General features: G+C 41.6%; 1 pseudogene; it reads right to left on the reverse strand.

Moving 5' to 3' along the window:
• LOC146489662 (uncharacterized) lies at positions 1-4,316 on the reverse strand (annotated as a pseudogene).
• Positions 4,317-11,701: the final 7,385 nt, after the last annotated feature.

Below are 11,701 nucleotides of genomic sequence, written 5' to 3' on the forward strand. Positions count from 1 at the left end.
TCATTCTTCGCGGCTGCCGAAGTGAATGCCCAAAGGAATAAAGGGAGCTTTCACGCAACAAAATCCAGCAGTCACCCATTTCTCAATGACACTCTTAAATCGGCGTGAAGTTGTAAAGCGTACCTGTCCTGCTAGTTGAATAGCAGCATTGTCTGAAGCAACTGATTTCAAACAGTCGTCAACGTAGAAGTTTCGTTTGACGGTTTCAACCGTTTCAGGGTCGAAGTCCGCTTTGTTGTCTTCCGACGATTTCTTTAGTGCAAAGTTTGCACAACTTGGGGAAGATGCTCCTCCTAATAGGTGTACTTGCATCTGGTACTCATCCTGTTGACTTTCAAGGTCTCCGCCAGGCCACCATAGGAACCTTAACACATCACAATCGCTCGGGCGGACGCGCACCTGATGGAACATGGCTTCGACATCGGACATAAGCATGAAATGATGCCCTCTGAATCTGGACAGCACACCGACCAGAGCGTTGGTCAGGTCTGGCCCCTGTAGAAGCTGGTCGTTGAGCAAAGTGTCGCGGTGCTTGGCTGAACAGTCGAACACTATTCTGATTTAACCAGGTTTCTGTGGGTTGAATACTGGGTAATGAGGAAGGTACCAGTGAGTTCCTGATGGACCAGGCTCCTGACTTCCGACATTCCTGGTATGGTCCTTACTAATGAGATCATTCATGAATTCCTTGTACTTTTCTAGCACCACAGGTAATCATAAAAGTCGTTTTCGCAGTGTTCTCAGTCAGTTCTCTGCTAAGGATTTGTTGTTTTCAAGGTGACAAGATAAGTTTTCCATGGTAGAGCTATTTGATAGTGGCCGTTTTGCAACTTGACGGTTTCTTCCATTATGCCAAACAATAAGATCTTTTTTATGCAGAAAAGTGTACATTTCTGTCAAGGATCTAACTTCCTCATCACTCACATAAATTTCATTTACTGGGGAAACTACTACAATCATGGACAAATTTCGTTAAGAAATCTGAACGCTGCCTCACAAAAAAACAATTATTCACTATTCCTCCTCTCGAATTTCTACAAGTTACTTCTCCCTTCCCTGTCCCCCTATAGAGTGTTGATTTGGGAAGTGCTGATTGCTGGGAAACTGTTTGTGACCCACCAAACAACATTGAGTCGGGGGGAGGGGGCAGGGGAAATATGGTTGTTCGATTGTTTACTTGTAAAAAGGCTTGTAGAATGAAACTGTTTTCAATGAATGACAAATGAACAAGGTCCATCCCAGTCCTAGCTTTAAGCAAAATACTTTATCTGTATTGGTCAGGAGTTAGTGCCTTCTTCTTTGTCATTACCAATGAGCCTCTGTCTGCAGACACTAACATGTCTTTAAATCCAGCAAATTCACTTGGCCAAAACATGCTCCTTACTTGCTGTCACTCCATGAATTTTCGCATAAGTTGTACTTCAATCTGGTGTTTGTTCACATGCACAGCACTCAAAATGCCATTGTAACGTTCAGATGACACAGAAGCAGAACACCAGAAGCCATACACAGGACCAAAATCAAGAACACATTCACATAAATGGCAATGAAGATGCATGTTTGGCGTTACAACAGATGGACCATAGAAGTCTGCAAGTTTTACTTCAGAAGTGTCAATTACTGTTGAACACAGTATGCGACAAGCTTTCACAAATAATCTCCAGCATTGGAGATGTCTATCTGGTAGAACATCCTTTAGAGCAAAGGTTGTAAATACCAATGCCCAGTTCTTAAACTGGTCAGTCGTAAAGCCCTTAAAGCTGGATGCAAGCTTTGACGGTATTCTTCCAATACTAGAAGCAACTTTGAGCTTGTTTACTCCTTTTTGAAGCACTTTAAAGTCTTAGTAGCAACGTAAACCGCATTTGAACACATGTATATGCATATAGAAAATCCGGTATATAAATACCATTACCATTACCATTTTTCATCCAGCAAGTTAAACTCTTTCCACACCTTAAGCATTTTTCTTGTTGTGCCCAGCATCAAGTTGTGCATAGGATCAATGAGAACAGAAGTAAAATCAAAATATAGAAGGTAAATCAAAGATGAAAATCGTACAAGCCACAAAGTCTGCCCAGCAAGATTCCTGCAAGATGCAGTAATGTCACAAGTAACAGAAAGTACAGCAAGCTGACAAAAGTCGGGTCCAGTTGAGGAACAATCCAACCAAACACCATGTCAGCAGTCAAATATCTCATTCATCAGAGGGTCCAAAAATGGATTTACATCTCGGCTTGGTTCCTGTGGTCCAGGAATAATCGCAACATGCAACTGCAATGCTTTCTTCTTTATTGCTTTCATGTGGTGGCAAGTTCATAAAACTTAAATAAATCACCCCAACACTCTATACAGAATCCTTGTATGGCTAAAACCTATCAAGATTTAACATACATCCAAAAGTGTTAGGGGCGTTAAAGAAAGGCTCTCTTTTTCCATCCTTGAAATTTTCCAGACTCTTTCATCATAAACATCCCCAAGAAGGTTGGGATCTCTAGGGTGCTTTTTATACAACTCACATTTATCAGCAAAACCAGGCCGTTTAAGGAGCTCTTGAAAGGTTTTCCTCACTGAACGGTAGCAGAAAACCCTCTTTGCCTTTAAAATCAGCTCTCCTTGTTTTGAACTTGTAGCTTTAAATAGAGATGCACCACAAGGTTTTCTCTGAGCCCTAATTGTGAACGGTTTGGAAACTCCACAAAACTGTAATGCTTGCCCTTATTGATATCATTTGCCTAGTACGTACACATTCCTCAGGGCTGTAACACGAACTGCACGTTGGACAAACATTGACCTTTTCGAAGTCATCCTTATTTACTCCAAAGAAGTTCCTTATCATATAAAGTGACTCAGGAAGCAGGTCTGATATTAGTTTGAGGGTAGTGCAATGAAGTAATCTTGAGAAAGGTGCAGCAGTCTTTTCAAAAAAGAAAACTAAGTGGTCACTGCAGCACATCTGGCAAGTTGTGAAAGTCATAATCAATATAATTATAAGTTTGATGACTGAAGTGCTCAATAAAGATGATTTATTGGATGGTGTAGACTCATTCTCATCAGCAGCAGGATCCTCATCAGAGGAAGTCATTAGGTTTTGAAACTGGAATTCTGCCTCGTCATCAGTTTCTCCCTGGGAAGAGAAATATTTCATATAAATAAATTAGCCAGTCAAACAACCTATAATTTATCGCCCAAATATGTCTCCTTACTTTTTAACTTGGGCCAGGGTCAAAAATTAACTTTCTTCTTAAGAGGCCAACTGGAAACTAACCAAAAAAGTTTGGGTTGCCAGACTCTAATTTTTGGTTGGTAAATGTTATCACTTGTTTTATTTTTTTCTGAAACTGTTCAAGCAATTCTTGCCAAACTTTAATTGCTTAAATGATTATTCATCTACATTCAAAATTAATAGCAAGGGCTGTTGACAATATCAGCTTAGCCTCATTAGCCCTATTCTCTGCTTTTTTCAAATTCCTTGTTTTTGTTAGTGAGCTGTAAATCTGTTGAGTTAAGTTTGCATCATTTTCAATTCATACTGTAGCTTCAATAATAAATTATGTAAGTGCCTTTTAATACCACATACAAATGTTGTAACTGTTTTTGCTTCGACTTGATGAGCTAAAATGAAGTATACTCTAGTCAAACATCAGCAGCCAATCACAATAAGTTACATTACCAAACTGTAACCAGAGGTAAACTAAAAAAAATCAGAACGACAAACTTGACCTTGGATTTGTTAACTTAAGTGCATTTGTACACTGTAGCTTTGGCTGAACCATCACTGAATGCAAGATTGACTTACACGTAAGTCTTCCAAGCTGTCTGTTGACTCCACAGCAGAATAACAATCCACTGACACGTCTAGCATAAAAATAAAGAAATATGTATTAAATAAAAAACTGCCGACTAGTTAGCTCAGTTGGTAGAGAACCGGAATACCATGCAGGAACACATTTTATCAAGTTTATTTGTGTGTGACCTACTAAATAACCAAATGTTTGCAGGCAAAGCAAAAAAGTTGCATCCTGATTCGATTTGAGCAAAATTTTCACTTGCACGTGCAAATAAAACTGAAGCTGACTCACTATGATTATACAAAAGCATAAATTGTCTCACATGCTCAGTGACAATTTTCAAATTTCAGTGCACAAAAATAAATGGATAGAGGAAGGTTTGTATATTTTGCAAAGAAATGCAGTTTATATTTCTCTTATTTCTCATTACAGAGCACATGCTTATAAACACATCCGATATGCAGATACGGCTTTGTTTTGCTATATTGCATTACCAGTTTCGAATCCAATTGTCTTTACACTCATCTTTGGAACTAAAAAGTGGATTCATAAAACCTCCATATCTATGTAAGACAGAACTAAATCATAGCGAAAAAAACAAATTTCAAAAATTGTTTCAGGAAAATATATATGGGTTATTGGCCCAAAGAAGTCAAGATGGTGGGATATTGGCCAAGTTCTTTTTTTTTTGCATGTTTATGGACCAAGACGAAGATGATTTTGATGAAATTCTCTACCTTCACTCACTCAGTGATGTGGTACTCCTTCTTGTGGTGTTCTTTGAGAGTGTTTGTCGCTCTGTTGAAGGAGGGTCGTACGATCTGTCCAATTTATACCCATCTTTTTTTTAATTGTAACCTCTTGTAACCCTCAATATAGCATGTGATGCCTTTTCAGATTAATTTTTGTTTCTTGTTCTTCAGAAGTGAAATTACAAACATCGTCATAGCTCAAAAGGGGAGTTCTGAAATCCCTGGAACCCTCCCCTGGCTCTCTGTTGTCTTCTGTTGCTGGGAATGGCAGCTTGGTGGGTTGGAGAAGGGGCTTGCTCTGTCGTGGGCAGCCCTAGGGTGCATGTTTGGGATGCTGCAGAGGCACAGCTATCATGGTGGCATATTGAGTGAGGCCCATGGCTTTGTCCTCCTTTGTCATTTCCCCAATAGAGGGGAAGTTCTTGGTGATCATGCCTAGGACGGTGCAGGCCTTGTGGCTTAGGAACAGCTTGTGTGTGTTGCTGGTTACATATACAATTTGACGTGTTTGTAGGATCTTTCCTGAGTGGGATTGACCAGAAAATCGGAGGACAAGGGCACCATGGATCTTAATTCCATTGTTGTTGGCAGCGTGCATGCGCAGTGTGACGGTGATCAGATTGCTCTTGTGTAAGCCAAGGAGATGCATCACCTTCATTCCAACAAGACAACTCTGACAGCCGGTGTCAGCCATAGTCGTGAGCTTTGCCGTGTGGGCCTGGGAGATTACTGGTTTAAACCCCAAGGCTCCGTAGTCGTCTGGGTAGGCAGAGGTCGTCATGGCTAGAAATGGTTGGGGTTGGGCAGGGTTTCAGACCCAGCGTTCGCTCAGGCTATGGTACAGGTGGTGATCTAGCTGTGTGGCATCTGTGTTCTGGGTTGGCTGTGGGGTAAAGTTTGTCGTATTGCACAGTGAGTCAAATACGGGGCTCTCCCCTTCGTCCGGGGGCGGGGTACGTCCAGGGAGGTTGTTGTTTGTCTTTTATGCGGCAAACAATTGCACGGTGGTTGGGTTTACCACAGTAGCCACAAGATTCGCCATAAGCTGGACACTCGGCTTCTCTGATTTTTTTAGGGGCATTCTTTCCATGCCCGCACTGGCCGCCATATAAGCAGGTCTCATGTTTGTTCTTCTGTGGGTCTGCTCCGCCTGCATTGTGCCTTACTTCGTCTTGTTTTGTCTTGCAATATTGGCTGCGGGCAGCCTTGATGCCTTGGGTTTGCAGGAGATGCCCGGCTGACCTTTTTCCTGCCTCTTTAGCCTTGACGATCTGGAATACTTCCTCTAGAGACATATCCTGGTTTGTGCCACCCAGGGGGTCGAGTTGTATTTCATTGTCGGCCAGACCTTTGATGAGGACATCTCTGAGGATATTGTTGGTGTAAGGCACGTCATTGCTACAGGATGGGCAGGCTATGGTGAACTTGCAAACGCTAGCCTGACCACAGAGGAGAGCCCCAAAATTGCGAATTGCCTGATCTCTATCTTGCCTCATGTCACTTAGGTGGACTCTGGCGACCATGGCATTCTCTTCTTGAACAGCAAGCCTGTTTACAGCTCCCAGTTCTTGACCCACTGTTTTATTAGCAAGTGATCCACCTGCATTTCTGGTGATATCTTTGCATAGATTTTCGTCGCAGCATTCCAGGAGTTGTATCACTTTGTCTTTTCCTGAGACTTTTGTTGCATTGACATACTCTTGCCAGTAGGCTAGGAATTAACTCTATTCCTGACGTGATCCAGCGGCAGAAATTGTTGGTCTTCTGACTCTTTTGATCTTGGTGGGGTTGGTGTGCATTCTTGCCATAGTTGAATTGGTTGGCGCTGGTTTGTGAGCGCCAGTGGAGTGTACCGACATCAATACTCAGGTGTTTAGCTCTTCTTTTCCTTTTACCTTTCACCTTTTGTTTTGCCACCTTTTTTTGGGAAGTCATCACCTGTTCAGTTTGCAGAACAGCATTCAAAAGGTCTGGATGATCCCTGGAGTGTACGGCGTCCTTGTCCTGTATAGTGTTGTAACGATAAGCAGTGTAGTAGGTGCTGTGGTTATTGCTGAAGTTCACTTGTATTCCAAACTTCTCATCCAGATAATTCCTAACCTGGAGCCATTATAAATACAGTCATACCCCTATTTGGCGGCCATTTATCAAAGTCCCAAAATTATTCTCAGTATAATACTGTACCTTCTTACATGAAATTTTGGCGACACGTTAATTTTGCGATTTTGAATAATCCTTATTTAGCTGCATTTTAATTGAGCGATGTTTCGTAAATTTTGGCGCATAAGTCACTAAATGTTCGCGATTTCACGAACTAAAACTTTGCCAAATTATTAAAGGTATTCAAAACTTTTACGACGACAATTGAACATTTATGTGATATCAAAATCATACAACATTCTAAACTTAATTTTGACAAAGCAAAATGGGGTAATATCAGTACTAGCGTAGAATTTATTTCAGTTATGAAGTTGATCATGAAATGACTGAAATATGCACGAAACATCCAAGACACGTCATAATCGACTGTCAAACAGCATGATCATGTAAAACTGACGTGATGGCGGAATTTCATATTGTACTCACTTTAATTTAGCGACACTTAATTTTGGTCCATTCTAATTTAGCGATTTATAGGAAATTCTCTGAATTAAAGTGTCGCCAAAATTTCATGCAATAAGGTGAATAAACCCTTTATTTAGCGGCCACCCCTATTAAGCACCATGGCCACCTTTTGTCAGTCCCGAGAAGGCTTCTATTGTTTTTACCTCTTATTTATCGGCCAACAAGAATGTTAAGTTCGAAGTTTGACTTTGCTTTCAACCAGCCCATGACAGTTAACAGTGTAAAATAGAAAGTGGCAACTGAAAGATGCCGTGATTCCTTTTCACATCATTTAATAGGGGTTCTACTGTACTTGCAACCTGTATTGAGCAAAACTGCAATTTGTCGCAAACCATTTGCTAATTACTTTTGCCGTTTCCATCAGTTGATAGTTATTGCGAGTACTGTGTTTAATTGTTCAAATAAATGAGCTAACAAGAAATGCGTTATACATGATCTTCTTTTCCAATCCTTTTTTAATTTCTTGGATTACCCATTGAAAGAATGCTCTAGTTTTATATCCACCATAGGTACATTTTCAAATTTATTTCATTTTCAATGAGGACAACTTTTTTAAAGCTTACTTTGCGTCGTCACAACATTGAAGATCTTTCCATGCTAAGAGTCAATAAAATAGAACAAATCCCAAAAGCTTGTACTTGCTTAGGATGCCATCTGTATCCATGTTTGGTTTTTGTTTGCATCACTTTCTTCTGTTGCTCCCAAAGACATACCATCTTGTCAGGTACCTTTCCTTGGCCACTTTCTGAAGCATTGTTGAAAGATCCGCCTTATCCTCGTCATCCATTCTGAAACACTCGTTCTCGAATTTGTCTCTCCAGTACTTTTCTCTCCTCTCCACATTGATCCTGTTGCTCCTTTCTTGTTTTAGTTGCAGGACAACTTCTTCCTTGGCCAAATATTGCTTGTTGCATTTAGGGTTAATCCTGATGCGATTTTAAATACTTTGTTGCACTCTCAGCAGCAAGCCCCGGGAACGGCGAAAGTTTTGCACTTAGAGGAAAACACCAAACTGATGTTGTCTTGGCCATCATTTGACAGGTCGTAGTACAACCCTGACACATGTGGCACAAAGGCTTGAATACTTTCTCCTTCGGGAAGGGCAAACCCATTGCAAAAAGAGGATTTTTGGATGTACTCTAAGGCCAGACTAACTTGACCTTGAACGGACAACAAGGAAAGATCGGGGCTATCACTTAAATCCTTTTGGCATCCATAAGCCTTTATGGTGATAAAAGCGTTGGCTGAATTGGCAGTTTTTGACACAGCCACTAAAGTTACTCTACATTGTTGAACTCCTATTTCTCTGGGCGAACGAAGGATACAAAGTTAGTTTTGTCCGTCATCATTTTCCAGTCGCTTGGAATGCTTATACCATCCAGTTTATTTGACACTGGAATGCAATCTTGATGTTGTTTCGAAGCTGGGTCATTTCTACTCACATTTAAATAAATATTCTGTTGTTGTTTACGTGGACTTCTCTTTACTTTTTGAATTGACCAGGCCAAACATTGTGTACAAGAAGACCCAACGACAAATAACTCAAGTATGATCTGCTATTGTTCTCCTTTCTTTGCCCTGCGTGGTCAATGATATCCTGTGTAGGCGTCACAGCACCCTCTTGGTATGCATAATTAGCCATTAACCTATGAATGACGTGAATGTCTTTATTTACAGGTTTAAATGAAATAAGCGGGTTTTTTTGTATCGCGAAAAAATGATAATTGAAAGAAGCTTGCCGTAATTTGTACTCAGCTGAATAACCAAGTGATTTTGCTTTTTTCTTGGGAGGAATATACTCCGTCTCGTCTCTCGCCACTTTCGACAGCATTCTGCTAGTGAAATTTAGCTCTGAGAAGAACTGTTGGCTGTTCTAAATCTAAATAGAACCACTGAAGGATAGCTCTGAAAAGAACTGTTAAACTGTTTGAGTGACGAATTTCACCAACAAACTCATCGAACTGCTTATCAGACTGGCGCCCAAGACAAAATGAACGTTGAAAGTTCAAAACTGAAATTCGATTTTGCGTTTCCAGCTTTTCGCGGGGTTTCAAATAACCCATCAAGTATTCGCAGTGTCCGGTGAAATGTGATGCAGCGTACCCTGGCAGGGTGTTGATTTGCAGGTAGGTAATAGTGCTGTCCCACCCCGTCCAAGTGCTGTTTTTGTTGAGCGGACGCGGTCGCTAAGCTTTGATTTTCAAATCTGGTATCTTCACCGTTGGCTATACGCATAATGCAGCAGCAAGAGAGGTAGATTTGAGCTGGTAAACGAGTGATTTTCAGGCGGTTGCGATAGGATTTGTGAACCAGCGACCAACGGACAGTGAAGGGAGTTATTCATGCTTCGGCTGATCGTGATTTGAAGCAGCTACGTCTATTCCTGAGGAATATTTTGGCCTTCGCAGTACGATGGTGCGATTCTGAGCCAGCTAGCCTTGGGTTTTTTTTTCTAGTGGATCACCATCACCAGTGCTAACTCGCTGAAAATCTTTCAAAACGGCCTCAAACGCCTGGAAACAACAAAGAGTACAACACGGATACAAGGTAAGGCAGTTTTATCTACAGAACATTAAATTTTAGGTATTTAAATCAAACCCGTAAAGTTCCCATACAAACCTTTGTAAGTCGAATCTTTGTAACACAACACTGCTCGAAGGCAAGAGTCATATTTGTGTACATGTCATTTATTCCTCTTATTTCGCGCTTGGGCCAACACCGAAGAATTAAGAGCGTTGACAGACGTGATAGGCAACGTGTATGATGCCGGGATTCTCGTACCCACCGACATTAAACTCCCTCTCAAAAAGCATAAAAGAGAGATTAGACGGTTGAGTGTCTTCAGTACCCGGTTGTACGAATGGCGTGCAGTCTTCTTTCTTCTCTTTTTTTTCTCATGGGGAAAGACCTGGTGCCCTTCATAAGTGCTGGCTTGGACGCCTGGAAGAAAAAAACATGAAAGAAAAATACGCCAAAGAGATGATCTTGGTACCCTGACACTCATACAGGAGAAGGCATGGATCATAGCATGGAACAGTTTTGGAAATGTCGCATGTTCGTGGACGAATTGGCCAATGCCCCTCACATGGACCACATGATGAAGATCATGGGCAACATGTTACACAGTCAAGGACAGGCCTGGCGTCCCTCCATCACTGGTTACACTGCCGGGAGCAGCGACTACTTTCGTTCCCAAGACCAGTTACAACAACTTCAACCTCTCGATGTCAAATCTTCCTTTAGCGATCAAGGATGGGGCATGCGACGTTGTACAAAAAGAGAAGGGGCTTCTTCTTCCTCTCACCCATCTCGTGTGACCTCCACCCGTCCTCCTCGTCCACAGTCCTACCAAGACGCCGTAGATCGTCACTGCCGCATTGATCAAGACTTGGAGTCCTTTCAAACCTGCTCTTAAGAGGATCTGCAGGCTGCCATGAAAACGGGCGATGCCACCCACATTGAAGAAGCTCAACAACGTTTGCCCGTCGTCAATCACAACATCGACGACATCTGAACCCAAGAAGATGAATTGGATCGATTACATTATTACATTCCCGACCAAGACAAACAAATCATCCATAGGGAAGAAGATGAGATGAACTGGCGTCTCAACAGACAAGAGATGTTGAAAGAGCGACGCAACTAATGCTATCATCAAGTCAAACGCCTGTACCCCCAAACCGGCCAGGTTTTCTTTACCGCCCTCACCATCACCGTCCCAACGGGGGGGGACTGGCACTGGGTGAGATGGCAGTCAGACGCCTTCGTTGAAGCTCTCCAAAATGGCGAGTTTATGATCTTTGTGCGGTTGTCTGGTTATGTTTGAATGTTTTTGAAGTATTGATGGAGTCCGATAGATGTCATTTTTAATGAAAAGTATGTCAAATAGTAAAGGCAAAGATAAAAAATGGCCTCGTGGCTGCAGCTCATTGCTTAGGGAAGACGATTCGAGAATCTTCGAGAAGCTAACCAGCATACAAGACAGGATAGAAAATGGTTTTACAAAAATAAACAGCAAAATGGAAGCGCTCAGATGTCAAATGAGAGAGAAATTAAAGGAAGCAACAAAATCATTGAGTGCCGTGTGGGAGGAGGTTGAGTTGCTAAAAGCAAAGAACAAGCATTTAGAAGAGCAAGTGGAAGGTGCTCTTAAAAAAAATTGCCAACTAAAGAAGCAGGTCGAGATCCTTAAAGATCGGGCGGTTAAACAAGATTACTCGAGAAGAGAGAACTTGAGAATTATCAACGTTCCTGAAGAGGCGGAAGAGGATAATAAAGAATGTGTAAAGAAGGTCAAGGATATACTTTCTGAACTCAGTGTGCCCCCAGATATAAAATTTCACGCGATGCACCGTGCAGAAAGACCAAAACCAGATGCAAATGAATCATCTGAAGAAGGGGCTTGTTCTGCAAGTCGTTCACGACCAATTCTTGTGCGATTTGTTTCACATATGGACGCCAATTTGGTGTGGACAAAAAGAAAGGAACTCTTGAAAAGTCAACGCTTTCGTACAGTTTTCATCGACAAAGATT

This window comes from Pavona decussata, unplaced genomic scaffold (assembly GCF_977016875.1).
Source record: "Pavona decussata unplaced genomic scaffold, jaPavDecu1.1 SCAFFOLD_4, whole genome shotgun sequence".
NCBI lineage: Eukaryota > Metazoa > Cnidaria > Anthozoa > Scleractinia > Agariciidae > Pavona > Pavona decussata.